The 26,352-nt window shown below is 42.8% G+C and overlaps 1 long non-coding RNA gene across 1 annotated transcript; it reads left to right on the top strand.

The window, feature by feature from the left end:
* Window positions 1-5,722: 5,722 nt before the first annotated feature.
* LOC140701355 (uncharacterized) lies at window positions 5,723-7,716 on the top strand. The gene is made up of 3 exons (XR_012080291.2): window positions 5,723-5,897; window positions 6,523-6,636; window positions 7,446-7,716. It is a non-coding gene; the product is annotated as an uncharacterized LOC140701355 (long non-coding RNA).
* Window positions 7,717-26,352: the final 18,636 nt, after the last annotated feature.

Genomic DNA, 26,352 nt, shown 5'->3' with positions numbered 1-26,352 from the left:
TCTCAGAAAGTAACTAATTATTGGAAACTATATTACTTCTAAATAATATGGTGGGAATTGAGCAGGCAGTAGCACATGGGGAGGAACTGAACAGTTCCTTTTTTAAAAAAGAAAGCCTTTAAAACTTTTCACAGAGATTGTACTCCAAGTGGGAACTAGTGAATTTGAGAAAAGTTTTGAAAACAGACACCCAATATGGGAACTGCTTTAGTCTTCCCCACTTTTTTTAGTGGAGGGCCACATGGGAAGGGGGAAGCATCATGATATCCTGCCCTAGCCCCCCCCCAACTCTGCCTTGCCCTTGGTATGTGGTCCATCTACAGAGGCATCCCTGGGCAAATGGGAAGCATCATACAGTATAAGCAGGGTCAAAACACCCTTATTCATCTCCATGTGAATGAGTAAGGGAGTTGTTTTTGTTTTGTTCTGACTTGCTTTTTCTTTAGCAAGAAATTCCCCTCAGTGCCCAGGATTTTGCCTTGCTGTGACATCGGAGCATACAGCTGAGTTTCCGTTTCTTCAGATCAGGATCACATGCACATTTCACAGGTTCATGAACTTCTTGCAACTCTGTCTCCGAACTTGGTCTGACTTTCTCATTTGTGGCTACACCCAAACACAGACCGGTTATAGCATTTCTTTCACAGCTCATTTGAAGGCTATCAGAAGTAGATTGAGCCCCGAGACACCCATAAACCTGGATGGCCCCTTAATCCGAGTTGCATGATTCATGAACCCTCTTTGAATTTATTGCTGACTTCTATTTTGCTGTAACCATGAACGAAGTGACTCTTTGACTTCTCCAAAGACATTATAGTGGGCAGAAGAGGGTATTTACTAGCCATGAGTCAAATTATTTCCCCTTTAGAGTAAGAAGAAAAGTGGAAACTCCCTGACCTTTCAGCTTCTCAACCCCTCAGCTTCTCTTGCCCATAATTCAAGTTTGGTAAGAGAAAGATCTGAGGACTGGCCTCTTTCTTATTAGGCCCAAATTTCCACTCAGGAGATATTGGCACAGCCACACTGGGCACATGCGTCACTCACAATCATACTGTGCCTATCTATCACTTCAAGTATTACCTGCCTTTGTTTGCCCTCTTTGCCTTCCAGGTTTTCTCTCCCCACTGCTGCCCTATGTGCTTGCCTTCCTTCCTTCCTCTCTCTCTCTCTTGTTGTTGTTGTTTAGTCATTAAGTCATGTCTGATTCCTCGTGACCCCATGGACCAGAGCACGCCAGGCCCTTCTGTCTTCCACTGCCTTCCGGAGTTGGATCAAATTCATGTTTGTAGCTTCGATGACACTGTCCAACCATCTCGTCCTCTGTCGTCCCCTTCTCCTTTTGCCCTCACTCTTTCCCAACATCAGGGTCTTTTCTAGGGAGTCTTTCCTTCTCATGAGATGGTCAAAGTGTTGGAGCCTCAGCTTCAGGATCTGTCCTTCCAGTGAGCACTACAGGTTGATTTCCTTCTGAATGGATAGGTTTGGTGCCCTGCTTCATTTTGAACTCCAAGGCCATACTTCCTGTTTGTTCCTTTTATCTCTTGACTCCCTACTTTAGCATTCCAATCCCCTATAATGAGAAGAACATCTTTCTTTGGTGTCAGTTCTAGAAAGTCTTGTAAGTCTTCATAGAATTGGTCAATTTCAGCCTCTTCAGCATCGGTGGTTGGTGCATAAACTTGGATTACTGTGATATTGAAAACTCTGCCTTGGATTTGTATTGAAATCATTCTATCATTTTTGAGATTGAATCCCAGTACAGCTTTTCCCACTCTTTTGTTGACTAGGAAGGCTACTCCATTTCTTCTATGGGATTCTTGCTCACAATAGTAGCTATGATAATTGTCTGAATTGAATTCACCCATTCCCACCCATTTCAGTTCACTGATGCCTAGGATGTCAATGTTTATTCTTGCCATCTCCTGTTTGACCACATCCAGCTTCCCAAGGTTCATAGATCTTATATTCCAGGTTCCTATGCAGTATTTTTCTTTGCAGTATCAGACCCTTTCAGCTTTGGCCCAAGCACTTCATTAGCTCTGGAGCTACTTGTACTTGTCCCCCACTCTTCCTCAGTAGCATGTTGGACGCCTTCAGACCTGAAGGGCCCATCTTCCAGTGTCCTATCTTTTAGCCTTTTGTTTCTGTTCATGGGGTTTTCTTGGCAAAGATACTGGAGTGGCTTGCCAATTTCTCCTCCAGGTGGCTCATGTTTAGTCCAAACTCTCCACTATGACCTGTCTGTCTTGGCTGTCCCTGCACAGCATAGCTCATAGCTTCTCTGAATTACTCAAGCCCCTTCGCCACAACAAGGCAGCAATCTGTGAAGGAGCTGTCTCCCTTTACCCTTCTTTTATCACATTGGCAGCCTTCTGTCTGGGAAGAAAGGAACCAGTGGATCCCCTGCCCCTGATATTACACAATGACCAAAATCGTGGTGTATGAAGAAAGGAAAGATACATATTTCTGTATATCAAGGAAAATAAAGACTCCTACTATGATTTTTGAAGATGTGTGCACATGCACCAAGCCAATGGACTCTGAAGAATAGTGCTTATCTACTGGCACAGAACAGGCAGAAGCTTATGGTTTTGCTGCTATTATGCAACAGGATTTCAGCCATTGAAATGCATTAATAAGTTGCAGTATATGCTTGTTCAGGTACAGTCATGTGAAAAAGAAAGTACACTCTCTTTGAATTCTATGGTTTTACTTATCAGGACATAATAAAAATCATCTGGTCCTTAGCATGTCTGAAAATTAGGTAAATACAACCTCAGATGAACAACAACACATGACATACTGCACTGTGTCGTTTTATTAAACAAAAATAAAGCCAAAATGGAGAAGCCATGTGTGAAAAACTAAGTTTAGAAAGTGAATGGGCTGGGAGGTTCTGCCATTTATCTTCCAAACACTCACTTGTGGGGATGTGTCATTTGTTTGTGGTTTTTTCGACTTTAGCTCCCAGAATCCTTAAAAAACATTTCCAAGGCAGATTTCTGGAAGTTTCACCCCACATATCCACATCTACACACATTTTGCTGACTTGAAAAAACACCTAGTCCTCCCATGCTCCATTAGATGCTAGGCCTTTATTTCCTGCTTTAATATTTCCTGGGTATGGTAGTCTCGCTGCCTTCGAGGCTCTATAGAAAGTTCCTCCCAAAGAACTATCATGCCCCAAAAGCACTGCAGCAGCTTCCTGCGAGTCAGCATTACAATAGAAAATGAAGGCCTAGAATCTGATGACGTCTTTGAGGACAAGGTCTTTTTCCAAGTGAGCAAAATGGAGATGTCTGCAGGTGTGGATCTGTGGGCTGAAGCTCCCAGAATTTTGTCTGTGTGCACATTCGTTTTTTCCCTCTGTACCTTCCTGTATGTGCATCTAATGAGATATATTCTTGTTCATAAAAGCTGATACCAGTTTTACAACACATTCCATTACCTACCTACCTGTTTGTTTGTTTGTTTGTTTGTTTGTTTGTTTGTTTGTTCCATTTTTACCCCACCCATCTAGATTCGGGAATCTACTCTGGGCGGCTGACAAAATATAAAGATAAAAACAGTATTAAAATAACTTTGATGATAAAAAGCAGAAAAATCAATAAAGAAAGCAGGATTCAAGGTGGGATAAAGAAGCTATGTAATGGGAGAGGGGAAGGCCTGCCGGAAGAACCAAATCTTCAATTTGTTTTTAAAATTTCCCAGTGAGGGTGCCAGTCGAATCTCCGGGCGTAAGGTGTTCCAAAGATGAGGAGCCACCACCGAGAAGGCCCAGTTTCTTGTTATCTCCTTCTGTGCCTCTCTTGGGGTTAAGCGCCTCAACTTTCTGGTCTGGCCTGATCGAGTGACACGAGTAAAGCTAGGTGGGGACAGGCGCTCTGCCAGGTATCGATGCCCTAAATCATTTATGGCTTTATATGTAAGCATTTGTACCTTGAAATCAATGCTGAAGCGAATGGGTAACCAGTATAAGACCGCCGGAGTGAGGGAAATATGTTGGTGTCTTTTCACCCGTTAATAATCTGGACCATTTGTAGCTTCCACATCAGTCTCAAAGGCAGCCCCACGTAGACAGCATTGCAGTAGTCTAATCTCGAGACTACGAGCGCATGGACCAGAGTGGTGAGCGACCCGACATCAAGATAGGAGCGCAGCTGGGCAATCCGCCAAAGATGTAGGTGGGTGGTGAGGACCACAGACACTACCTGGGAGTCCATGGCAAGCGCTGGGTTAAGATGGACACACAAGCTACGGACCATACTCTTTGTGGTGAGAGTTGCCCCCCAAAAGAGAGCGAGCTTCCCAAACCACTGGCAAAAGGGGCGCCCTCCCTCAGGACCTCTGTCTTGTCCAGGTTCAACCTCAGTTACCTGTCTACTTGGAAGTAAATTCTGTTGAGTTCAATATGGCTTCCTCTTTGGTAAGTTGGTATACATTGATAGCCTAAATGTGTTAGTCTTAAAGATGCTAGAAGACCCCTGCCTTTTGCTTATAACAGATGACATGATTATCTCTCAGGAATCTCCATGAGTACAAAGAAATGTGTACAATGCCATCTCTCTCTCTCTCTTTCTCTCTCTCTCTTAATTATGCTAACACTTTTAAATACTACTCATTGCTGTTTAGGTTGTAGTGTGAGGAAGAAGGGATTGTTGATCATTCCCTGAGACAGAACATTCCCCCTTAGGTCCACAATCCACAAAAAGCTTCTTTAGGTTGTTTTAAATGAGGCTTTTTATGTGAGTTTTTATGCAAAGAAATTCATGTCCTAACAGTGGTCCCCAGCCTTGGGCCTCTAGATGTTCTTGGACTTCAACTCCCAGAAATCCTGGTGCACAGAGGTGGTGGTGAAGGCTTCTAGGAGTTGTAGTTCAGGAACATCTGGATGGCCAAGATTGGGGACCACTGCCCTAGGATATACTTTACCTGATGACTAAGAGCCTCCTATGTGCCAAGCTTGAGGTCCTTTCTGTTGTGGTTGTTTTTAAACACCAAAAAACCTTGTGCCCTTCCAATGTTTGTTTTGAAAGTCTCCTTTGTTGCAAATGGCAAGTTGGAGCTATCATACAGCAAGGACTTGCCCATCCAGAAGCAAAAAGCTGAAGTCAGATCATCCAAGCGGAACTAGCTGTAAGGCTCTTTGGATCCTGGCTCAGAATACCAGATTGCCCATCAACAGGATAGCAGAGAAAATCCAGTCAAAACTAAGATTAGCACCTGAATGTGGGCAAAGAAAAATGACTAGCAAACACTTTGCATTAAAAGCTTCCCCTTGACATTTAGTCCAGTCATGTCTGACTCTAGGGGACGGTGCTCATCCCTGTTTCCAAGCCGTAGAGCCAGCTTTTGTCCAAAGACAGTTTCCGTGGTCACGTGGCCAGCACGACTAGACACGGAATGCCATTACCTTCCCACTGAGGTGGTACCTATTTACAGTATCTACTCACATTTTTACATGCTTTCAAACCGCTAGGTTGGCAGGAGCTGGGACAAACGAGGGAAACTCACTCCGTCGTGTGGATTCAATCTTACGACTGCTGGTCTTCTGACCTAGCAGCACAGAGGCTTCTGCGGTTTAACCTGCAGCCCCACCACATCCCAAATCAGCTTTGCTACTTGACCACAGTTCTGAAAATTTGTGTAGTTAGAGCTACCTTTTCCTCTGTAGTTTCATGCCTTCTGCATAATAGTTTGTCATTCGCTGGAGGTCTCAGAACAGAGTCTGTTCAGCCATTGATCAGGGTGCTCTAACTCCATTTTTCTTCCATGAACCAGAGGACTGGACAAGGAAGCCTATGAAACCTTTTCCATCGCTGGGATTCCATGAACTAACGGTACAATCTGTGTACTCAGAGATAAGCCTTATAGATTTCATTGGGACGCAGTCTCAAGTAAGTGGGAGTTTTTAATATACTGTACTTTGGCAATGATACGAAATAAACAGCTGGCTCTAAGATGTCTGGGCAATTCATGATGTAAACTTGATCCGAGTTCCATAATTTGGCCCTGTTTCTAGAGTATAATGTCATTCCTTCTGACAAAAATTGTCTAGGTAACAGAATAGCTTCTTTTATGATTACAAAATGACTGCATGTTAAAGTTATTGTAATCCCTAAGCATAAGATAGAGACTTCTTTTTGCTGTCCAAAAAAGAATTAAGCAATCACATCATCATACAAACATGAGGATAATGTCTTTTTTATTATTAAATTAACAGTAAAGGTAGTAGGTTTACTCATGAATGTAGTTCGTAAAACAAAAAGGCTTGTAATAACATATGGATCTTTTCCACATCTCTTTTGGCAACTAATGTGAAATTCATCATGCATTAAATTTTTAGCCTCATATGTCATAGTTAGGAAAATGACCTGTTTCTTTAATGTCCTTTTTTTCACAAGGAGGAGGCCAAATATTTGGTTAGGTCACTGTCTATCTGAAATAAGTAAAACTGTTGCATGAATAAATGTCCGAGTGCTATGTATAATAAAGATGGAGCTGCATTTTTATTTTCCTTAGTCCAGAATCCTGTGTGAGCCTTCATTAGTCGAATAACAGAACCACTTCTATTTTCTGGGATAAACGCAAGAATAATTCTTCATCTTCAGAGTTGTTGGCGAGATTTCAAATCAGGTATCCTTGTATGAAGTTCTTTCCCTGATATGCTGGGTCCGTTCTCTTGATTTCTGCCTGTTAGCCCTTTCCACATTTCTTCCTTAGCTCTTTGCTGTTCCAATCAGAGCCCACCATCATCAAGACATGCATGCTTTGCATCCTTAAAGGACCTCAAATAAGTCCCTGTGTTAATTCAAATAATGTGTTACCCACTTGTGTAAATAAATTTGTGGACAGATTACCAATGTGGATTCTATGTCTGTCCAGAGTCTTATTTCTTTGAATGTGTATTGACACCCAGTCTTCATTCCATGAATGTATGTTTTATCCCCACTACGACTGGCAAAAGGTCTTCTGATTTGGTTCAGGACCTGATTCAGCCAGTCAAATCATGACCAATTTGGTCTGAACCAGTTGGAAACCAATCTGAGTCCCAAATCCAGATCAAAATGCAAAAATCTGAATCTTCATGATTCTCATAGACATGCTGCACAAAATGAATATGGGCATAACTTATTTTTTTTACACGTATGTACTGTATTTAATAGATCTTTCAGAACAGTGAAGGTAGATTGGGTCTCTTTTTTAATGAAGTACAGTTTTTTTAAAAAAAAATGGAGTCAGTTGAGCACTTGGTACTGCCTGTTCATGCTGCTTTTGTCCTAGCTCATTCTCCCCAGTACTGGGAGCATGGTACTAGAGTCCCTAAGAGCATTCACATGATTCAGAGCTAAAGTCATGTTATACTGAAGGGCTTGGCAAAAGAGAAATAAATGGTGCTTTTCTTCACTGTTGTTGTCTTCTCTCTCTCCTATTTCTCAATACAGAAAGAACATGTTGTACATGCCGGTCATGGAGTTATTAAAGATGAGCGATCTCTAAGGATTTAATGAGGTAAAACCCCTATTTCAACATTAATGTGATTGACTATACAAGACTCAAACCTAGACGTTGAGGAAATATACGCAGTCAGACCTCCAAGCCTTCTCTACAGCTTCTCCATTTACTTTTTTAAAAAAAAACTCCTTTTCCTCCCATGCCAAATGTGAAAAAATTGTGAATTTTGATAAATAATTTTTTTTATAAAAAGAAACAAAATCATGACCCGTTTCCAGTGGTTCTGATATTGCACAGCACGAAAGAACAGGGCAGCTGAATTTTTTGCAGACAAGTCCTGCATATAGCACCGCCATTGTTCCCTCACATTTCATAATTATGGGCAAATACACCAGCACATGATTTATCTTGCACATGGATACTCTAATTCTGAACCAATAAACCTCTGGAGGCATGCAGCTGCTCAGCCAAGTTCCTGTGTGATCCTGGGAGGAGTGTCCTTTAAACCAATTACTCAGAAGCAGGCAAAGAACATGAATGGGTTGCTGGAAATGCCCCGGGCTCACTCTGTTCTGTTCCAAAATGTGTGTGAAATTCGTTTTATTTTCCTAAAACAGCAGTTCCAAGATTCAGCTTCTGTGCTCCATGGAACTCAAGTGGGGCAAAGGAATGCATGGAAATATGTGATCGGCATGCTGAAGGTTGCCAGCTCCGGCAGCTGAAAGGCCTGCTGTCCCTGTAAGAAGAGGAAGGAGTGTGTGTAGTATGGATTCTTCTGTTATTACAGAACTGTGATTGGTAAAGTTCCACTTCGTGAAACTCCCTTTGCTGCAACCCAAGATGTATTTGTTGATTCAAAAGGATAGGTTTGCCCTAGATTGTAGTGCATAGATCACATGGTTAGAAAACTCTGTCCAACAGAAGCTTATTCTTGGAAATAAGGGTTGGCATGCATACACACTCAGCAAGCCTAGTGTCACTGCCTTCAAGTCATTAGGGTAATAAAATATTCCAGTTCCACCCTTATTTTGTTTCTCAGCTCCAGCTTACTCACGGGGCCTAAAATGTGATGTTTTGTTGCTATATATTTGGAGTTCTGACAGCAGGAATGGCTGACCAACAACCTGCCAGGTCAGTTCAGCTTTATCTGGAATTAGTCTGACATTTAATCAGGATTTGGTAAACAGTTTTGCCCCCAGTTTTCACTCCTAAAGGGATGTGGTGGCGCTGTGGGCTAAACTGCAGAAGCCTGTGCTGCAGGGTCAGAAGACCAGCAGTCGTAAGATCGAATCCACACAATGGAGTGAGCTCCCATCGCTTGTCCCAGCTCCTGCCAACCTAGCAGTTCGAAAGCATGCAAATGCGAGTAGATCAATAGGGACCACCTCGGTGGGAAGGTAACAGCGTTCCGTGTCTAAGTCGCACTGGCCATGTGACCACGGAAGATTGTCTTCAGACAAAACGCTGGCTCTATGGCTTGGAAACAGGGATGAGCACCGCCCCCTAGAGTCGAACACGACTGGACAAAAATTGTCAAGGGGAACCTTTACCTTTACCTTTTTCACTCCTAAGCAGTATTGCACACTTCCACACTGGATCTCTTGGTTTGTTGGAGGGGGTGTGAAAAACTCTCAAGTAAAAACTAACTCCTGCTTAGGCTGAGAAATTGGGTTTTATTATATGCCTTAACTCAGGTATTAAGAGGTTTGCATTAAGACTCCCCTAGTTCCCCCAAACTGCCCCAGGCCTGTTCTAACTGTAGCCTCAAACATGAAAGAGGCATCAGGTTTCTTATCTGTGCCATAGAGTCTTATGCAGTATCACCAGCACTAGGCAACATATGGAAGATCAGATGCCCAGTTACGCCGATGGGTCCCTTGAAAAGGTTTGTTCCCCAGTTTCTCATTAAAGCTACAGCCCTATTGCCTCCCATGAACGGGACTGATGTTTACACAGGTACTCTACAACACCCATGTGGCTTAGCAACCTTGGGAATGGCACCCCCACACCGGGTAACAATACCTTGACCACACTTTGTGATGTCACTTTTCATCAACTTTATAAAATCTCCAGCAGAGACTTTAGGTAGAGTCATCATGTCCTCAACAGAGGAAAGCAGCTTGGCAACAATTCCTGAAAACCAAAAAGTGGAAAAGACAGAAGACCTTTCCTCCAACAAAACAACTGGGGTGAGGAAGTCAAATCTATTTCACTGGACTGAGCAGGACACTTCTGACATAGAGGTAGGTGAGGAAAGTTTTCTTCCAGGTACTCCTTTTAAAAATCTGCTTGTAGGTTTCCCAAAATATCCTACTGGGCATCCTAAAATATACCTTTGTTTTTTGGATCCTAAAGGGCTGCTTTAAGAGCCTGATTTCATTGCAGAAGTACCAAAAACTTCTGCAATGAAGTGGTAACTTCTGAAAACCAAAAAGTGCAAAAAGCAGAAGAGCTTTCCTCCAACAAAACATCAGGTGAAGTATTCTAACAGTTTGGGGACTGAAATAGGCAGTGGGGAAGGATCACCAGTGACCACAAGTTACGACTCTGAAGAAGATATGAAATTGGAGGCATACGCCATCATCAGAAATGGAAGATGAAAGGCAGCTTCATCCAGCACTTTGTCAGCTGCTTGTGCTTAGGAAAGGAAAATGACTTCAAACCCCCACTGAGGCGGCGCCATTGTCCTCCATGCCGTGAGGGAACAGGCCGGGTAGGTGGGACTTGTTCAGCCCTGGAAGGCAGCCCATCTAGGAGAATGAAAACTCTTACTTCAAACCCCCACTGAGGCGCCGCCATTGTCCTCCATGCCATGACCAAGCAGGCCTGGTAGGTGGGTTTTGTTTAGCCTTCTCCATGTCCACATATGTCTCAAGGTGACCCAAAGCAGAGTCATTAATCTAATATAGCTACTTCAATGCCCAAAATTTGTACTGGGAATCTTTACCTGGATATAGACAAATGTTCTACCATTATATATTACCTACAAAAAGAGGTAAAAATGGTAGAACATGTATGTATATAATATAGCCAATGACATCACTAAATTATTATAATTTAGACATGTTCTGATTAGACAAGAAAAAATCCACAACCTGATACAGGATCTGAATAGTACAGTGGTGCCTCAATTTATGAATGTCCTGACATGACCATTTCGAGTTATGACCACTCTGACAGCAAAATTTTGCTTCTACTTGCGAAGGGAGCTTGAAGTTACAACCAGAAAAGGGCCGGGGAAAAGGGGGGGGATTCAAATTGCTAACTGTTGGTAGCAAAGAGGCTGCTTCTTTGTAGCTCTTTTGCCCCAGAAGTTAGAGAGTGTGCGATTGGAGGAGGCTTCGGACTGTCTGGTAAGGTGCTGCTTTCTGTTCTGGGTAGGTTTTGCAATGCGGTTTTGGGCTAGGTGGTGGGATTATGTTTCTATGCTGTGATGGGTCTTGCAGGGTTTGTTTGTTGGGAGTTTTCTTCCCCATTTTCAATGTGTCTTGCAGGGTTGGTTTGTTTGGGGTTTTTTTTTGCTCTTTTATCCCATTTCTGATGGGTCTTGCAGGGTTTGTTTGCTTTTGGGGGGGTTCCCCATTTCTGATGGGTCTTGCAGGGTTCCTTTGGTTTTGGTGATTTTTTTCCTCATTTCCGATGGGTCTTGCAGGGTTTGTTTGCTTTTTGCTTTGCTTTTATGCATTTCTGAATGGTCTTGTATGGTTTCCTTGCTCTCTAGTTTGCTTTTTTTGCATTTCCAAAGGGTCTTGCACGGTTTGTTTGCTTTCTGCTTTGTTTTGTTTGCATTTCCGAAGGGTTTTGAATGGTTTATTTTCTTTTCACCCCCCCCCCCTTCAGCTGGAATGGATTTAATCACATTTCCAATGGGTCTTGCACTGGTGGTGGTGGTGGTGGTGGTGGTGGTGGTGGTGGTGGTGGTGGTGGTGGTGGTGGTGGTGGTGGTGGTGGTGGTGGTGGTGTGTGTGTGTGTGTGTGTGTGTGTGTGTGTGTGTGTGTGTGTGTGTGTGTGTGTGTGTGTGTGTGTGTGATTTTTTTCTTCGGCCGGAATGGATTAATTGCATTTCAGTGCATTCCTATGGGAAATGGAGCTTTGACTTACGACCATTTTGAGTTACAACCGGAGTTCCAGAACCAATTAAGTTTGTAAATCAAGGCACCACTGTATATGAACTGTATATCAAGGACCAAAATAAACAGAACAACAAAATTAACTCTTCTTTTCACACTTCTTTCATGGCTGCTACCACCCACCTACTCATTTGTCACAGCTGAGAGCCTGATCACAATAAGGCTAATGTTCCCTATTTATAATCTAGTTAGATTGTTGTATTAATTTCCAGTCATACAATTCACAGCCATTATCACATCATTTTCCAAGTGAGCAGTGTAACTGCTGTTTATTTTCCCATCACTGGGAGGGTTGTGTTATTTTGTTCCTATTGTATGTATCCTTCAGTCTCGAGAGACTATGGTAATGTGCTCTGAATGGAGGACTTGGAGCAGCATCTAGTGTAGCTGAGAAGGCCAGTATGAGAGTGACAATCCCTTCCACACTGAAGACAAATACAATCTGTTCCCTGTCCAGGTCCCTGATTTTGCTGCTTTTGGGACTGCTTCTTTGCCTTGGCCTGCTTAACAAGTGCCTCTTCAAATTGGGAGAGGTCATGCTGCACCACCTGCCTCCAGGCTGAATGCTCAGATGTCAAGGTTTCCCATCTGTTGAGGTCCATTCCTAAGGCCTTCGGATCCCACTTGCAGATATCCTTGTATCGCAGCTACATTGTCCCTCTGGGGCACTTTCCCTGCACTAATTCTCCATACAGGAGATCTTTTGGAATCTGACCATCAGCCATTCTCACAATATGCCCAAACCAACGTAGACATCGCTGTTTCAATAATGTACACAGGCTAAAAATTCCAGCTCATTCTAAGTCTACTCTGTTTGGAACTCTACCCTGCCAGGTGATACCAAAAATGTGTTGGAGACAATGCATATGGAACGTGTTCAGCTTCCTCTCCTGCCATGCACAAAGGGCTCAGGACTCACTGCAGTATAGGGTGTGCTCAGGACACAAGCTCTATAGACCTGGATCTTGGTATATGTCATCAGCTTCTTATTAAGCCATACTCTCTTTGTGAGTCTAAAGAACATGGTAGCTGCTTTGCCAATGTGTTTATCCAGCTTGACATCTAGAGAGAGAGTGTCAGAGATCATTGAGCCAAGGTACACAAAGTCATGAACAACCTCCAATTCTTGTGTGGAGATGGTAACAGAGGGAGGTGAGTCCACGCCCTGGCCAATGACTTGTGTTTTCTGCAGGCTGATTGTTAGTCCAAAGTCTTGGCAGGCCTTGCTAAAGCAATTCATTGGTTGTTAGAGGTCTTCAGCAAAACAGGCAACAACAGCTGCATCATCGCCAAAGCGGAAGTCCCGCATTTATTTCAGCTGGTCTTTGGTCTTCGATCTCAATCTAGAGAGCTTTCCATTTGATCTAGTCCGGGGATAGACACCTTCTGTTCCAGTTCCAAAGATATGCTTCAGCATGACAGCAAAAAAGATCCCAAACAGGGTTAATGCAAGGACACCGCCCTGTTTCACTCCGCTTCAGAAGTCAAAGGGATCTGATGCTGAGCCATCAAAAACTACAGTGCCTTTCATTCCCTCATGAAAGGACCTGATGATGTTAAGGAGTCGAGGTGGACATCCAATCTTGGGAAGTATTTTTAAAAGGCCATCCCTGCTAACCAAATCAAAGGCCTTTGTGAGCTCTATGAAGGCCACAAAGAGTGGCTGTCATTCCCTACATTTCTCCTACAACTGTCTGATGGAAAATGCCATGTCAGTGGTGGATCTATTAGCGTGAAATCCACACTGTGGTTCCGGATAGACTCTGTCTGCAAGCACCTGGCGCCTCTTCAGCACAACACGGGCCAGCAGCTTCTCTACAACACTGAGAAGAGAGATGCCATGGCAGTTATTGCAGTTGCCCCATAGCCTATGTTGTATCAGAATGTTCCTTATGCCTCAAAAAAGTGCGCCCACCCTGTGGGACTCTGCACAGGGTATGCCCAGTCTTTGCTCATAGAGGGAAAGAGGGTGGCAAGGGTTAGGGGCTTTGCATTTTTTTAGTGTAAAAAAATTAATAACTAAAGTAAGGGGTAGCACTGCCTCAGGAGACAAGACAGAAAATAAATTGGTTCCACAGTGCAGCCAGCCATAAGATTTCAAATAGGAAGAAATAAATCGGCAATGTAAAAATAAATGAGAACATTCCTCCAGGTATATATTCTACTTGACCGTGATTTGGTACACCAGACGTATGGAAAGTATCATTAGAAGTGGGAAACTTTGCCTCGTGTTACCAGGCCTTTAGTTTGGCCTAATCACACGAGGCAACATTGGTTAAAATGAGACACTACTAATTCTAAAGTGACACATTTGCTCCCCATACAATTTTGGTTTGTTTGTTAGTGTTTTACTTTTTAATTTTGCCACAGTTTTATTCCAATTGAAAGACTTTAAAATGCATGTGGATAAGAAGTAGAATAATTAACTAAGGATAATTTCGATGACACTTGAACAGGTAGATGCACATCGTCGTCGTTTAGTCGTTTAGTCATGTCCGACTCTTTGTGACCCCATGGACCAGAGCACGCCAGGCCCTCCTGTCTTCCACTGCCTCCCAGAGTTGGGTCAAATTCATGTTGGTAGCTTCGATGACACTGTCCAACCATCTCATCCTCTGTCGTCCCCTTCTTCTCTTGCCTTCACACTTTCACAACATCAGGGTTTTTTCCATGGAGTCTTCTCTTCTCATGAGATGGCCAAAGTACTGGAGCCTCAGCTTCAGGATCTGTCCTTCCAGTGAGCACTCAGGTTTGATTTCCTTTAGAATGGATAGGCTTGTTCTCCTTGCAGTCCAGGGGACTCTCAAGATGCACATACCAACCACTAATGACCTCCAAACATATAGCAACAAGGAATGAAGTGACCTTTTAAAAAAGAGGAGTTCGTCAGAGCATGGTCAAAATGTGGCATTACTACAGAGGCCCTCCTCTCTCCTCCCTCCCACACTGTTTTATCCACCCAGCTCTGCCTTATCAGCCATGTGCTTGCAACCCTGCAAAAGGTCATGCATGCCATCTGAGTCACTCTTCCTCTGTTGGCAGCTGAGTAGACATGGTTCCTCTGCTGTCTGGTTCCTTTGTGCTTCCCCAGACTGAATGTTTACAAGAGAGGAATAGTCAGGGGTCACCCACACAGTGCTGTTGTCCCTGGTCATTCTGGAGTTTCTCTGGGGTGAATCTGCCTTCTCATGATTTTTGTTTCCAGAGAAAGTTCAGGCTTGATTTGATCTAGGACCCACTCATTGTTTGTCTTTCTGATAGTCCAGGATATCCTCTCCTCTTGCACCATATTTCGAGCAAATTGTTTTTTTCCCCCTTGCTGGCAGCTATCTTTCAGAATTCACATTCACACATTGTAATTGGGAATACAATAGTGCTGAAGAGCTTGGCCTTGGTTTCTAGTGACACATCCTTATACTTGATGATCCTCTCTATTTTTTTCATAGCTGCCCTCCCAAGCCTCAGTCTTCTTCTGATTTCTAAGTCTCCATTTGGTTTGAGGATTGAACTGAGGTATACATGACACCCTTGTGTATAGGAAATCATTTTGTATCTCTGTACTCATCGTAGATTCTTGTTCACAGTACAGGTTACTCCTCAGGACAATCAAGTGCTGTGGCACACCCATTTCTTTCAGAGCAATCCATAGCATTTTATAATCTACACTATCAAAGGCTTTGTTGTCATCAATAAAGCACAGATTCATCTGAAATTCTTGGGTGCACTCCAGTAGTCAGCATATATCTGCAATATGATCTCCAGTGCCTCTTTCTTTTCAGAATCCAACTTGAACATTAGCCAAGGAGTTTACCATTCTGGTTGGTTTTAACCAACCATAATATCAATATTTGAAAAATTTAGCCTAAATTATAGCTTAATTTTATTGTAAAGATGAAGTTTTATCTCATTAAAACATAATTAATAATTGATATGCCTTCTGCTCACAAAGTCAGAAGCTGGGCCACTTCCTCTTCATTGGTTCATTCTGATTTGATACACTAGTTCCTTTGGTTTCTCATTGAAATTGTGGAGAGTGATTTATCGGAAGGGAAAAAAACCTATTGCTTCTTTCTTTCTCCCCACCCCTACCTTGCTGTGAAAGGATGTCTAAGCCCTGCTGAGTTCAGTGAAGCTTCACCCTAGGTAAGTGGGTACAGGACTGCAGCCTTCATTTCCAGGAAATTTTTCCAGACAATTCAGGGAGAAATTCTCAGCTCTGAAATTTATGTGCATACTCAGCCAGTCCAGTTTTAGAACAAGGAACTGGACAGAGCTTACAAAAAGACTTCAAGCTGTATGGGCATAAGGAAGACAGTACCTTAGTGCATAAGCATAGTACAGATTAGTTTTAGTACACCTTTAATTATTAATTTTGTTATAAGGTGGTTTCTTTTGTGCAAATAGTTATAGCATTCTTTGTTTCCATTCATGATTAGTTTGTGTTAGAACAAGAGTTCAAAATGTTACTGTTTAGGAAAATGCTAAAACTGGCATATTCCTTACTTTGAACACCAAGCCGGCCCAGTTTTTAGAGCCAGGCAACAAATGCAGCTTAGGAGAAAAAGACATCAATGTGTGTGAGAGAAAACTAGGAAGATGGCAATGCATGTGAAGACTCTAAATGCAAAATGCAAACATGGTAGTGTGTGGAGGTGAGTGAGGGTGGAAGGAAGAGAAGGAAGACTGAACAAGGAGAAAACAATCTAACTGATGATAGGATTAGATTCCATGCTTTAGGACAGAAACAGCCTTTCCCAGTCTGACCATTTCCAGATGTCTTGGACCTCACTGTCCCTGGCCAACAATTGTATTATGTGTTCCTAATCAATTGGGGGTGTGGTTGGGGCAGATACCATACTGAGGAAGGCAAAAGGAATGTTCTGAAGGAGTTAAGGAGAAATGTGCCCCCATGGTGACAACAACCCACATCCTGTCCTCTTTCTATCCCATTGTTTATTTCAGAACTAACAGTTTATCTGATGTCTATGTAAGGACGTAAACAAAGTCCCTGCCACTCATAATAATAATAGATTAATTTTCCCAGTTCTAAAATTTAGTGTTTAATGAATTCATTTAAAAATCTAAATTCCAAGCTCTGGACAAGGGCAAGAGCCCCTGATGGTATATGACAGAGACAGGATTATCTCTGTGGAGAGTGCAAATCAGAGCCAATACAATACATTTTGTTGCCTGAAATGAAGTAGCAAATGGCATAGAAACACACAGACACAGACACAAACACAGACACAGACACACACACACACACACAGAGGATCCAAAGTCTGCTAAGTTACTTTGACACAGAAGAGAGAGAGAGAAATCTATCAAAGGTCTTCTTCCACCCAATACAATAAAAGAAAAGAAAAACACTAAACAAATAAAGAAAAAACAATATCAAATTTAACTGCCTATTCTTTCACAAAAATCTGCTGCCTGAGGCTGGTGCTTCACTTTGTCTAATGGTACGACTGCTCCTGTTAGGCATCACATTGCTCACCAAAAATGACTTCAACAGTGCACATGAAACTTTTCATCAGACAATATTGTAGTGACTCTTCAATTTCTCTGAGGTCATAAAGGCACATGAAAGTTGCTGTGCAGATTGGTCTTATAAATGTTCAAATGCCAGCTGCAAAAAAATAAAAATAAAGTAGATTCTGTAACATATCCAGTATGGTAAGTCTTCTTCTGGCAAGATTTGGCTCATATGAGTCTTCTCATTCTTGCAGTGGCCTGGCATGTGTTGAAGAACATGCATCTAGAGAAGGAAAAGGGAACGGGGTTTTGCCAAGTCTCATACCAGTCCTCCCGTGAACAGGTCTCCATGTCTGCCTGAGAATGGCTCATGCTCTAAGACGGCCAATGTGTTGTGGTGTTGGACCAGGACAATCCAGATTCAAATCCTTGCTGAGCCACAAAACTGACTGGGTCACCTTGGCTGGATAAGAGCATGTGCTTCACCTCCAACTTCCTTTTAAGCCTTTTTTTTTTCCAGATGATTTACAAAATAAAGACATGGAAATCAAATTATAGGGAGGAAATTATGTGTGTATTTGTGGCTTTTACATGCTTGATGCCAAAACTGAGCTAGATGACAAGTCTTCTCCAAATGCTTTTTTAAAGAATTCCTTCCTTCACAGCAATCACACATGTTTATTCTGGGAAGATTACATTTTGCAAACCATGATGTCATTCCTGATGAAAATGTAAAGTAAAAGGCTCTGGGGGAAAGTAGTCTTAAGTGTTATAACCTTTTTAGAAATATTGTAGAAGTACTCAAAACCAATGGGACTGTTTTCCTTGACTTTTTGTGACCTTGGGTCAAATACTCTCTTGCTTTTGAAAATCAGGGCTATTCCATGCCCTTATGCCACTACAATTGCTCAGAATTCATGGATGTACAGTGGGGTCTTGACTTAAGAACGGCTTGAGTTAAGAACATTTTGACTTAAGAACCACTCTCACAGGAAAATATTGACTTGACTTACATACTTAGATTTGAGTTAAGAACTGGAAAAAAAAACACATGGGAGGCAGGGAAAGTGCAAAATTTGAACTTTCAGTTAACTGTTGGCCAGTGAAAAGGGTGCCTGTCTGCTTCCTCACTCCTCCCAGCATTTAGAGAGTGGATTGGGAGACAGTCTTCAGACTGCCTGGTACTGCCTGGACTGTATTTTCCCTGCCTTCCCTGAACCTTTCCTGACCTAAGAAAAAAAGAAACAAAATATCCCCCTCTAGTGGTCGAAGGCAGAATAGCAGCTTCCCATTAGTTTCTATGGACGGAAAAGAGCAGATACGGATCAAATGGTTTTCAATGCATTCCTATGGGAAATGCAGATTTGACCTGAGAACTTTTTGACTTGAGAACCGCCTTCCAATACGGATTAAGTTCTCAAGTCAAGACCCCACTGTGTGTGTGTGTGTGTGTCAGGGGAAACCAATCCATTTCTCTTGAGCTTTTAAAATGGCCTTGAATTTTCCTTAGGCTCTTTGTGTTCCCTTCATTTTTAATGGGAATTGATTTGTCATATCAGCTGTTTCTTTCATTTTTATGTGTTGTTTTCAGTTACACCTTGGATGTTGCTTCCCAACTTAAGGAATAAATTGAGAGACACAATTTATGGGTTTGAACTAGGGTTGCAGCTTTATTAAACAACGTAACTCCCCTGACTTGCAGAGAAGCCTGCTGTAGTACAGATCTTAGGTGAGAAGCAGGCTTCCTCCCTGACCCTCTCCCCTGGCTCCAAAGAGTAAGTTCTAAGGTCTGGTACCTTGCTGTATCTCTACAGCCTGACATCGGCCAGACACATCAAGATGCCAGTGCCAAGATGACTTGTACACTGTAGGAAATATCCTTCACTAGAATGAAATGTGCATTTCCCCATTTTAGCAGAATGTGGGGGAAAGGTGGTACAAATGGGCTTTCCTACTTCCTACTGTTTCTTCATGTGCACATGTGTTCATGCCTGTCATGTTTCTTTCAGGCTGTATTTCTGTAAAATAAAAAGCCAATAAAAATAACTACCAAGAAAGCTAAAAACTTATCAGACAGAGTTTAGACAATTAAAATGGGAACAACACAACCTAGAGTAAATTCATGTAAGACTGCAAAGATACTCAGAGGTGGATTCAGCTGCAGACAGGTCCCCATCTGGACCTTCAAGTTAAGGAACAGGGGAGGGGAGCTCCTTCTTGCCCTCCTTCTGTCCCCTCCTGCTTCCCAGACAAAATTTATTCCTTTTTTTAAAAAAAGTGGTGCAGCATGTCTGTGCTGCTCTAATAATCTTAACGATTTTTTTTAAAAAAAAACTTCCTCTGCCCCTCCAGAGGAGTGGAGGAAGTCTTTAATTTGCCAATATATCCTTAAGTGGCTTTCTTCTTAAGCCAATTCACCGTGTGGCAAACTGACAGTGGAAGGAGCCTTCAGGCAAAGGCTCACCTTGGCTCGTTCCCACAAACCGCACAAGCTGGAAAGGGACCAAACCAGACCAATCTTACCAAAATAGTAAAAGCTGCCGACAGAGACCCACAAAGGTGCAGATTGGAATGCTCTGAGGGATGGGCTGGTTTGCTCCAGTGCTTACCTTGTGTGATTGCCAGAAAAAGGAGTGAACTAATGAACCATTCATGCAAAGGAGAAAACAGTGGGCGAAGTGCCCATCTGATCACATCCTAAGCTTGAGAAGAGGGATTTCAATCATTTATAATAAAGGCAGAGGGGAAATTACACAAAGGGAAGCCATCGAACAGTGAGGCGCCAGCCCATGTCATGGCACAGGGGACGTGGTCATCTATAGAGGCCCAGAGAATTGCAGTGGGACCTCAGAAAGGTTGGATCCACCTTCAGGGCTTCAGATTCCCCATATCTGATTTAAAAGAACCCTCCCTTCAAAAAGTTAAAAAAAAAAATAGAAATGAAGTACTTTAAGATATCCAGGGCAGACTTCTGGACTAGTACTCAAATTACCTCTCCTTCCCTCCCTTTAACCCAGATACAGTTTGCCAAGGCATTTTCAATCAGAGTTGTGTCTAGCTAGATCAACTGGGTGCAAATTTGTTAATACAAATTAGAACTTAGAATCACAGAATGATTGAGTTGGAAAAAAAACCTATGAAGCCATCGAGTCTCTGCTTAATGCAGGAATCAAAGTCACACCAGATCTGACAGAGGGTTGTCCAATTTTCTCTTGAATGCCTCCAGTGTCACAGCGCTCATCACCTCCAAAGGTAATTGGCTCCATTGTCATACTGCTCTAACAGTTAAGAGGTTTTTCCTGATATTCAGCCTAAATCTGGCTTCCTGTAGCTGGAGTCCATTATGACATGTCCTGCACTCCAGTGTGATCAAACTTGTTTATATCCACTCTGAAATCAACCTTCGAAAAGGCTGTCCAAAAAATGGTCCTAGGCTGCTCTCATTCTACTCAATAGTAACAGGAAGTAACAAATCCTACAAGATAATCTCCTTCTCAGCCTTTTTCTGCTCCTTTACCTCACAAGAAGTGTAAATAGTAACAGTAAGACATAAAATAGTATTAAAACATTTTTTTCAAAAAATGTGTGCTCTAAAGAGATCTTACATCTTTCTACCCCCCCCCCCAATGATCACTGATTGATGTCTACCTTCTTTAAAAGGTAGAATGGAAAACAAATAATCTCTTCTTGTAAGATGTAAAAAGCAGCTGATAGCAAAGCCACGGCCTAATGAAAGACCTTTCAGATAATCATCAAAAACAAGCCACGAGCCCACAAGTTCAAATCTGTCCACCCCTGTGCAATGACATCACCCAGAGCCACACAATAACATGGCTGAAAAGCAAAACAAGTCCTCTTCATTGACTATGACAAAAAAAACAAATGCAAAGGCATATTGCAGAAAGCACGGGATGGCTCTGCATCAAGACCCTCTCCATAACATTAATTTATAGTGACCCCTGTATCCCATCTTCCTCCAGTGAGCTCCAGGCAGCACAGGTGACTTTTCTTTGCCCTTTCCCCAGGACAATACTGTGTGGTAGGTCTCCTTCATTGGGAGATTTTGGTCTGTGGTTGCTCAATTTCATAGCTTGGTGGCGGAGCTCCTAAGTCTTAGGTCAGTATTGTAACTACGATGGAACCCTGGCGTGACCCGTATGGCATTCCTTAATTCAGAAGGTGACGTTTACCCACCTTCCCCTGTCTGACTGGCGGCTGCTGAGGCTGACATATAACACACCACTTTGGCCATGATGTTATCCAAACTAGCCCATATGATTCACTACTGTTTTGATACAGTACACTGCAAAACAACCTGGGTTGCTTGATTGCTTAATTAATTCAGGATGGGGCAGGTGGAATGACTTCAATATACAGGAGCTTAATCGTCCAAATAATACCAACCTGCCCAAATGGCAGACTATCTGAAGAGGATACGGCAGGATTTTTAAACAGCACATAGTGTCTATTACCACATAGGCAACCTGAGGGATAGCAATGCCAAAATGAAGACCAAGTCTAGAAGCTGCAAAAGCCACATCACAAGGGTCATGCTTTGCACACTGGGCAGACGCCCATGCAGGTAAAAAAGGTAAAAGGTAAAGGTTCCCCTTGACATTCTTAGTCCAGTGGCGTTTGACTCTAGGGGGCGGTGCTCATCCCGCTTTTCAAGCCATAGAGCCAGCGCCTGTCCGAAGACAGTTTCCGTTGTCACGTGGCCAGCGTGACTATGGAACGCCATTTTACCTTCCCATCAAGATGGTACCTATTTATCTACTTGCATTTACATGCTTTCGAATTGCTAGGTTGGTGAGGAGCTGGGACAAAGCAGCAAAACTGAACAGCCCAACTGTCAAGACATGCCCTGGAGAAGGAAAAGAAAGAAAGGAAACACAGAGCCGCATTAGCCGTCAACAGGCAGAAATCATATGACGATAGTCTTCTTCCCAGACTGTGAATAGCTCCCGAGCTGTTTCCCTGTGCCAAGTGTCAGCTGCATGGGAGCAGGCAATGGCACTTTAACTGCTGGGGAAATAAGTTCTTCCTTCCTTTTTCCATGTTGCCTTTGGAAGGCTGCTATGGCACACATGTGGCCCGGCCAAAAGCAGAAAGAGGGGCCAGCCCTTTTTCTGAAGTTATTCGAAATGCCAGTTTCTTTTAAAGGTATATAATTGAACAGGAGACTCTGAGAGCAAGTTCATGATCCTTTTCCAAAGGCAGCTTTTATGTTATCAAAGAAACCCAAACATACCTTTTAAAACCTGAATGTGTAATATGGGCACTTGTTAGAACACGACTTACTCATGAAGTCCAGTCTCAACTCAGTCTCAACTCACATTTATTCAGAAGGACATTTCCCAATGTTCATTGCCACTTACTCCAAAGTAAGCAGGCACGGGTTGCAGCCTTAAGGCCACACTATGAAATAACTGTAAAGCAAAGCAAAAGTGAAGTGTGCTGCTTATATACTGCCCCACAGTACTTAAAGCACTCACTGGGTGGTTTACAAGTTAATTGTGCAGGCTACACATTGCAAGCTGGGTAATCAATTCACCTACCTCAGAAAGCGGGAAGGCTGAGTGAACCTTGAGCCAGTTACCTGGGATTGAACCTTGGGTTGTGAGCAGAGTTTTGGCTGCAGTACCGCAGTTTAACCACTGTGCCAGAAGGCTCATATAACACTAAAGGATTACTTCCCCTTAGTGACATGACAGGCAGCATTCGCAACTCACATTATCCCTGACATACATAATACTTTTCAGGAGGAACAACCTTCAGGTAATCTGTTCTGCAAAAGGTGGTCTCTGCCTGAGAGTCTGCTTTTCCTATTCTGGTGGGAGGGACTGCTTTCTTATAACCCCAAAGTGAACCAATCAGCCATCTTAGAATCTCTGAAGGAAGGAGGAGTTAAGACTTACCATACATCTCCATTCTCAGATGCTCTTGAGATGTCAGTCTTCCCACATTTCACAGGCAATGGAGCAAGATTCCCTGTGGGTGTTCTACAAATGTTTGGGCCTAAAGCTCCTGTCATTTCTGCCCACTGGTCAGGATGACATGAAATCCCAAACATTCATAGCGTCAAACATCTGGAGAATGCCAGGATGGGGAAAACTACAGTGGCATCAGGGTCTGAGCCAGGAGTCATACTCCTTGGGAATGCAGTACAAATATCTAGTTTGGACATTGGTAGGTTTTATGTTGTACAAAATGCTGGATAGCTCAGTGGCTAAGATCACTGGCTTGCAGAGCCAAAGGTTGGGAATTCAATTCCCCCCCATCTGTGCCTCCTTGACAGGGGCTGGATTGGATGATCCCTTGAGGGTCCCTTCCAGCTGTGTGTCTGTGTGTGCAATGTTTGATTTCAGGATAAGAGTCTACTGCTTTACAGTACTTTGCATTAACTCTTTTTCCTCTAACAGAATGTGAGGTTTTATCTTGCAATGTTTCTGCTACAGGGTATGTTTCCAGGGTTCAAGCTCAATCCAGTGTCTCAAAGGCAGTCTCTCTCCTCAATAGTATCATTTCCGCTCTGCCGGGTTACCAAAAGAGATACTTCCCTCAAAAAATGAAAAGCTGCCTCATTTGGAAATCTCTGGTGAAAAATGTTCTTTATTTTATAAGCTTTCTGTGTTATGAAGGAAGGCAGCCATGTTGCTCAAGGGGAGAGGATGGGCCTAGTTATGTCTTAAACTATGATATTTCTATCCTTCCTCTTACCCAGTACTGTATGTAGTCTTTAGAATTATACCACAGCCACTTCAAATCTTCCAAAATGCAACAAAAGTAGAGTGAAGAGAACAAGTATCCCCTCATTAAAATCCAGAAGGTACTTAACTACAGGGAAAGAGAGAAAAAGACAAAGAGGGGGTGAGCACTGAGCAGTACATGTTGCAGGGTTTACCACCAAAAAAACAACAGAATGTTTACTGGACATAGCCAAACAAAAAAGTTGATGGCAACCCACACATAGGTTCACCTTACAGTCTGAGATCTAAAGCCAATACTGGTGAAGCCAACAAGGACTCCATATTGCATTTTCTATTAGATTGAACAACTCTATCACACATCTGCTCCATGTGTTGAAAGGAGGCATGAAGGAGGCAGGACCCATCCACCAGAATTGCCTGCTACCTCCTCTCTGCTTGGATGAAGCTACGGTGGATATTCATGAGAGCATGCCTTCAGGAATATGTCTATTAACAAAGGCAGAGAGCTGCTCTGAGACTCAAGGAGGGACACTGGTTAGACCAGACCCTTCCTCAACTATAAGGCTTAGATTCATATTCACAGATACCTCTTTTTAAAAACAACTGAAGAAGCAAAGGTAGGCGGCAGGCAGCTCCAGTGGCAAATGTGGCCAGTCCATGACGACTGGAGTATTTTATGAGTCACAGATGAGATGTTAGGTACCCCTAATAATGAGCAGGTAGCATGAGACATGGGAAAAGAACAATGCAGGGGATTAGACTGGCCTAACGGAGCAAAGGATGCTGTATTGCATGCAGGAGGAGGATGGTGTTTTGTGCACTATTGATTCTCTAGTTTTAGTTTTATTAATATATCTATTTCCAATAATACTACATTGCGCTCGTAAAACAGGTAAGGGCAGTCCATACGTCCTTATGTTCTTAAGGGCATTACAGAGATGCTGCCACTGGAAGAAGGGTAGAATTTAATCCATTATTCAAGAGGTATTGTCTTGAATCAACAAATTAATCAATATCGATATAGGCAGGGGATCTCAGGACGTTTTGCCAGCAGCAATTCCACACCCACTACTAGGTGGTTATTATTTTGCGACACACTCAGCTATGGAATCCTCAAACTTGGCTTTGGAGATCCCTCAAATACAGGTACCAAAAAGCCACTGCCAACCTTGAATGACTAGCTTTGAAGCAGGGGAAATATAGTAGGACTCTCATGTCCATGGGGAATTGTTTCCAAGACACCCCCCCCCCCCGGCCTGGATGCTGAAAAATATGGATTATAGCAAACCCTATCCATAGCATGGTCTCTGGCTCCTTCTAGTGGCCCATTCCAGTAGCTTCATCTTTAGAAATATATTTCTAGGATTGTTTCATTTAATATTTCTAATATTTTCAGACTGTGGATAAGCAAATCAGCAGATTCTGATACCACGGATGGGTGGGTGTGTCTTACTGTAAATTAATTATTTCTGCAAATATTTTTGTAGCATTCATCCTAAGTTATGTAATATGTTATGTATTATTCATGAGTTATATGCTAATGTGGTTAAGAGGTGGGGCCAAAAGGGATGTTAAAAGGCAGAGCCTGAGAGAGAGTAGTTCAGTCTGTGTTAGGAATCAGAGAGAGAAGGATAGTTTGGGGTCTGAGGAGTGATTAGTCTGAGTGTAAACTGTGATAATTACTATAGAAGGCTAATATTGAAGCTTGAGGAAACTTGAAGAATGTGCTTATGAATTGTTCCAGAAACCAACTGTAATCAATAAACTGATTCTATTAAAACGTCAGTACTGAATGGACCTTTCTAAGCAGAGGTGGGATTCAGCAGGTTCTCACCTATTCTATAGAACCGCTTCCTAAATGTACTATTGGTTCTTAGAACCGTTTGTTGGCCTGAGATGAATGAAGGAGGAGGGGCCAGGGGACCAGCGATGAGCGAGGGGGAGGGGGCACAATTAACTGCCTCCCTTCCCACTCCACACTGAGCCGTCTGAGGTGGGATATGGGTAAGAGAGATAAAGCCCTGGAAAGAGCAGAGGTGTCACTGGGGGAAAAGGGGGGAGGATGAGTCCTTGATGTCACTGGAGGAAAGCCCATGGCCTCAAGGCAGAGGGGTGTGTGTGATTGACAAGGCATGAGGGCAGGACACAGAGGGAAAAAGTTTTGGGGTGAGACCGCTTCAATCAAACAAACAACCATCCTCGTTTTACTATGATTTTTTTCAAGTTAAAGGTACCACATAAGACTGTTGCTCTGCCTAGAAACAGTTTTTTTTTAAATCCCAGAGAATATCCAATGCATGAACCAGTGACAGTCTCACTGATCCACGCAAGCAAGGTATGCAATAGAAAAGTCACTCACACCACAAAGAGATGAAACCTCCAAGCCTCATTTAGAGTAACAAAGAACTCTTCCTCCTGCCCCAAAACTGACAATTTCGGGAGACAAATGGCACACAGAGATAGCCCACTCTGTTAGAAGGAGGAAGACAGCTATCAGTATTTTAACACTAGTAAGACTTACTATTCTTGAAGGCCATATATCCAGGGCCAAGAAAGGAAAACACATAAACATATCAATAGA

Source organism: Pogona vitticeps, chromosome 1 (assembly GCF_051106095.1).
Source record: "Pogona vitticeps strain Pit_001003342236 chromosome 1, PviZW2.1, whole genome shotgun sequence".
NCBI classification, from domain to species: Eukaryota; Metazoa; Chordata; class Lepidosauria; order Squamata; family Agamidae; genus Pogona; species Pogona vitticeps.
This window is presented reverse-complemented; position numbering and strand designations above follow the sequence as displayed.